The sequence below is a fragment of the Pinus tabuliformis genome, chromosome 5_1 (assembly GCF_031772625.1).
Source record: "Pinus tabuliformis cultivar Carrire ecotype Pingquan chromosome 5_1, CPIR1, whole genome shotgun sequence".
Lineage (NCBI taxonomy): Eukaryota > Viridiplantae > Streptophyta > Pinopsida > Pinales > Pinaceae > Pinus > Pinus tabuliformis.
In genome coordinates, this window is record NC_142305.1 from 371,273,130 (window position 1) to 371,278,907 (window position 5,778).

Consider the following 5,778-nt stretch of genomic DNA (forward strand, 5'->3'; position numbering starts at 1 on the left):
CCAATGAACAAGAGATTGAGGTGAATTAGATGGAGGTATTACAGCTGAAGGATAGCATTATTCATAGAAGTCTCATACCTTTAGAGGATCTTTTTGATCAAGATGATGTTGCAAGAAAACTGAGCTTGGTTCCTACCGAAAAAGGAGTTGAAGATGTCAATCTTGGAACAGCTGACAAGCCCAAGCTTGTAAAGCTATCAAAAGCATTGTCTCCCAAGGTAAAGGCCCAGTATGTTAGATTACTTTCTGAATTTTTTGATGTGTTTGCATGGGATTATTCAGATTTGAAGGTGTATGACAAGGATATAATTCAGCATACTATTCCTATCAAGCCGGATCAAAAGCCTTTCAGACAGAAGTTGAGAAGGATCAATCCAAAGCTGCTGCCATCCATCGAGAAAGAGGTGAACAAATTGTTCAAAGCTGGCATCATTGTTCCAATCAGATTTTTTGATTGGATTTTGAATTTGGTCTTGGTACGAAAGAATACTGGAGAAATAAGGTTGTGCATATATTTCCGGAACCTCAACAAAGTATCCTTAAAGGATAATTACCCACTTCCAAAGATGGACCATATTCTGCAAAGAGTAGTTGGAGCATCACAGATGTCACTACTCGATGGTTACTCAGGCTATAATACTATCTTGGTGCATGAAAAATATCAAGACAAAATTGACTTCACAACACCTTGGGGAACTTTTCAGTATGCCAAAATGGCATTCATATTGAAGAATGTCGGAGCCACCTTCCAACAAGCAATGGACATCAATTTTTCTAATGAGAAGGATGTTTTCTTGGTTGTTTATTTAGACGATTTGACAGTTTTTTTTTGTTCTGATGATGAACACTTGCACCACTTAAGGATTGTCTTTCAGAAATGTAGAAAGTTTGAGATTTCTCTCAACCCCAAAAAGAGTATTTTTGCCATGGACGAGGGTAAAATCGTTGGTCATATCATTTCTAAAGATGGTATCTGCATTGATCCTTCAAGGGTGGAGGAGATTCAACATATAGACTTTCTGTGCAAAAAAAAGGAGATTCAGGCTTTCAATGGTAAGATGAATTTCTTACGCAGATTTATACCCAATTTGGCTGAACATTTACGTGAAATGACTAATATGTTGAAAAAGGATAGCACTGTGAAATGGACCGAGGATGCCATGAAGTCATTCAATTTGGTAAAGTTTGCTTTGACCATAGCCTAGTCTTGATTAGTCCTAATTATAGTCATGATTTCATTATATTTTCATTTGCATCCGACCACACCATGGCTGCAATATTGATGCAAAAAAGAGATCAGATTGAGCAACCCATTGCTTTTCTCAGTAGGACTATTTGAGATGCTGCCTTGCAGTATAATATCATTGAAAAATAAGCATTGGCTCTCATAAAAGCATTGAAGGATTTCAGAGTGTACATTCTGCATTCACATAGCATAGCACGTGTTCCTAATGCAGCAGTAAAGGATGTTCTGATGCAAACTGATATAGAGGAAAGAAGAGGTAAGTGGACAGTAGCAATGTTGGAATATGATCTAGAGATAATGCACTAAACTAATCAAGGGACAAGGTTTGGAAAAACTGATGGCAGAATCAAATCTGCATGCTCTGGACATAAATCTCATTGCAGCAATGTCGGAGGATGAAGATGGTGGCTCACTCATTCAAGTCTCAGAAATGTTTCTCCAATCACCGTGGTATTCTAACATAGTTTATGTTCTTCAGCATCTTTCACCACCTCTTGGAATGTGAAAAAGAAAAGGTAGATCACTAAAACTCAAATCTACAAAATTCAGCATTTTAAACAATGCTCTTTATTGGAAAGATCCAAGAGGGGTTCTTCTTAATTGTTTGGTTGAAGACGAAGCTTAGCAGATAATGCATGATTTTCATAGAGGTGATTGTGGCGGTCATTTGTTTTGGAAAACAACAACAAACAAAGTGTTGAGAGCAGGATATTATTGGCCAACTTTATTTTAAGATTTGTATAAGATAGTGATGAGCTACCATGAATGCCAAGTTTTTCAAGAGAAAAGGAAGTTGCTTCCTCTTCCTTTGAAACTAGTTGATTTAAATGCACCTTTCTAGTAGTGGGGACTTGATTTCATAGGGGGAATCCATCCTATATCATCAGCACAACATCGATGGATCTTGATTGAGGCCATTCTGACAAGGAAGGGCACGGATACGGTAATTATCCAATTTTTAGAATCTAATATCTTGTCTCATTTTGGTTGTCCTCACAAGATCATAACAGATAATGCGACAAAATTTAAGTCCAAGAAGATGGTGGAGTTTTGCAACAAGTACAATATTACATTGGGTCATTCCACAACATATTACCCACAAGGCAATGGATTGGCCGAGTCATCAAATAATTCCTTGGTGAATATAATCGAGAAAATGTTGGAGGAAAATTAGAACAATTGGCATCGAAAGCTTGTTAATGCCTTGTGGGCTGACAGAGTGAGCAGTAAGAAATCCATAGGTATGTCACATTTTGAGTTGGTTTATGGTACTGATACTGTATTTCCTACATCACTTGCAGTCCCAGTCATGAGACTACTACAGGAAGCTGGCAATGAAGAGGATGATATTCATCGTATAATTAATCAAATGATTCACCTCCAGAAAAAAAGGGAAGAAGTTTCCCAAAACACTTTTAGATTGCAAGAAAAGATAAAGAAGATCTATGACCGCAAAACCAAAGCATAGAAGTTTCAGTTGGAGGATGTAGTTCTGTGGTGGGATGCACGAAATGAGGAAAGGGAAAGCATGATAAGTTTGATAATCTATGGAAAGGACCGTACTAAATCTCTGCCTATTGAGGACAGAATGCCTTTTTGTTAAAGGAAATGGATGGTCAGGATTGTTCAGGAGGGCCAATGAATGGTAGGCTCTTAAAGCATTACTACTTTTGAGGTTGTTTCCTGAAGTTACTACACCTTCATTGTATATACCAATTTTATTTTCCTTGCAAGTTTTCAAGTACACTATCATTTGAGCTTGGGGCCCGAAGTGAATGCTATAAAGTTTAAATGATTAGTGTCAAATTTGGTCGATTTGGTTTATAGTCAAGTTTTGAGTCAGTTTGGTTGAGAGTCAGTGTTCAGTTGTATTGAGTCATTTTTCATTTTTTTTGGTTTTGACCGTATTTCCCAATGGATGAGGCACTTGGTCTACGGTGTTCTTGACACCTCCAATGAGCAGCCATCCACAATAAGCCCAATATTAGTGTCAGTATCTGCATACTTCCATCAAGGATCAAAATTCACTCTTTCCATTTTCATTTAGGGGTCCCATACAAATTTTTTTGCATCATTCCATTAGGTCATGATATACTGATCCACTGATGGTTGTTTTCTCTTCAGAAAATCTAAATTTTTCCCTCATAGAGTATACTTGCTGATCCTTCTTCAGATTGTCTTCAGTTATGGTTTCATAATCAATCTACAATCATGATTTCATTAGGTCATAGGGAATGATTTCATTAAGTCTTAGTGTTTCAGCACCAAGGTCAAAATTAAAGGTAAATAAAGGTCAGCAAGGGTATGAGGATGACTGATAAAACAAGCATGATGATTTGTAAGTCATAAGTTGTTGAGTTATTATTTTTCTTACCTAATGTAATTTTCACCTCAAAAACATGTTTTTGAGGTGAAAAGAGAGTATTTTCATTTTATTTGTATTTCATCTGTAATTTTAAGCTCCTATATGTAATAATGGATTTTAGCTGCACCAAAGCATTTCTCCTTGCTACAAGACAAACAAACACTGCAAAATTCAAGTCAGATTGAGCATTCATCCACCTGTCAAAAAAGGAAAGGGTTAGAGAATCAAGAGCAATTAAATGAAAAGGTGAAGTGACAAAAAACATTAGCAAAGGTGGTTTGAGGAGCTAAATATTAAATTCAGGGGTGTATAAATATCTTCTTGCCTTCATATCTTCTTTGTTTCCCTTTTACCCCACATTGAGCAAAGCCGAACACTGTTTTTTACAGTTTGAGGTAAAATCAGCAAAAACAGTGGAGGCATTGTGCGTTTGCTATTGGCATTGTGGACTCCCTTTAGGCATTGCACACTCCCTTTAGGCGTTGTGCACTTCGTAGGAGCGCTACGCACTTCCTCTGGGCACTGCACGTTTGGCCAATTTTTCCATATTCATTCTTCAGTGTTCCTAATACCTCCTCAGCCTCAAAACAAGTATCCTCTTTAAAACATCATTTTCCCTCTCCTCAAAGTTATTTTTTCGATGTCTAAAGAATGAAATCAATATTGGTGTTAGTCTCGCATTCAAAACCCTAGTGCTTTCTCCTAAACCCTAATTTTTGCAAATAGGCTTCCCATTTCCCAAAATACCTAATCAATACCCTATATCCCCTTTCAGAGACCTTTATCCCTACACCCATCAGACTCCCATCTACCTTTCCCTTTTCTTTTTTCCTTCCTAAACACTTGCATTCCCCTACCATTTACTTAGGGTTTCATAACAAAGACACCATGGCTAATGAAGGATATAGGCCACACAGTGAAGAAGAGGGATCAGACAGTGAGGGAAACATAGAGTGGAGAAGGCCACATAAAGGAGGGAAAATCCAAAGGTTTGAGCCCACAGGTCTCAAACAACTCCTAGATCCTCCTATGACAGTGACATCCTTCAAATGGTTAGGTTGTTTTGAGTTTTGTGAGTAGCTCCAAGGAGTCCAGTACCACCCTGAGTTGACTAGGCTTTTGATAACCAAAATTCAAGATAATCAAGTCACTCTTGCAGGAATAACCTTCACATTATTTACTACCATCATATCAGCTGCCACTGAGATTCCAAAAGTTGGGGAAAAATGGTTCAAGAAGGGTGAAATAGAAGCACACTTTTATGAACCATACATCAAACCTAGGTACAAAAGTGAAAGAAAAGGTTATTTCCCTTTCTCATACCTCCTTGACAGATATGCACCTATGATGAGGATTATAATGAAGTATTTTTCATGTGAGGGTAGATTCTCTAGGGTCTATTCTTACCACATACACTTACTTATGCATTTCACTAGGGTTAATATGCTCAATATACCCTACTATCTTTTCAGGAGTGTTGAGAAGATGGCTTACATTTCCCGAAAAAGAGAATACAAAGATCAAATGAAAAGCTTATTTCATTATTCCCTCATAAATATCATAGTTCTTTATCACCTTAAAGAACTTAAAATTGCATGGAGTACATTTATAGCTAACCCCATTTCAACTCAAGTTTCCACTCAAAATTTTCAAGACATTCCATCATCACCTCATCCACCATCACCACCATTATCACCATTCCATGGACCTATTCTTTCATCTGACAGGAAAGAGGACAGTGAAAAAGAACAAAGTGATCAGGGTCAAAGCAGCATGCCTGGAGGGACTAATTTAGGTATTGTGGTGCACACCTATTAGAGATAAAATAGTAAAGTGTTTGCCCCAGATATTATGGGAGGGGCCTTGCTCTCTTCATCAGCAAAGCAAGTACAGAAAGCAAAGGAAAAAATGGTTGAAATAGAAATACAAAAACAGGAATAAGACCCCCATGCAACTGAGGCAGATTTTTACTTAGTGGACTTAGATGAGGAAGATGAAAATGAAAACACCAAAATGATCCTCAAAGAACAAGAATCATTTATAGGTGAGTTGTAGGTGAAACTACAAAGAGAAAAATACATTATATCTTATTATGAACAAGAAAATAGGCAAATGGAGACCAAGCATGAGCTTATGGAAGTCCAACTCATCAAAGCTAAAAGGGAAG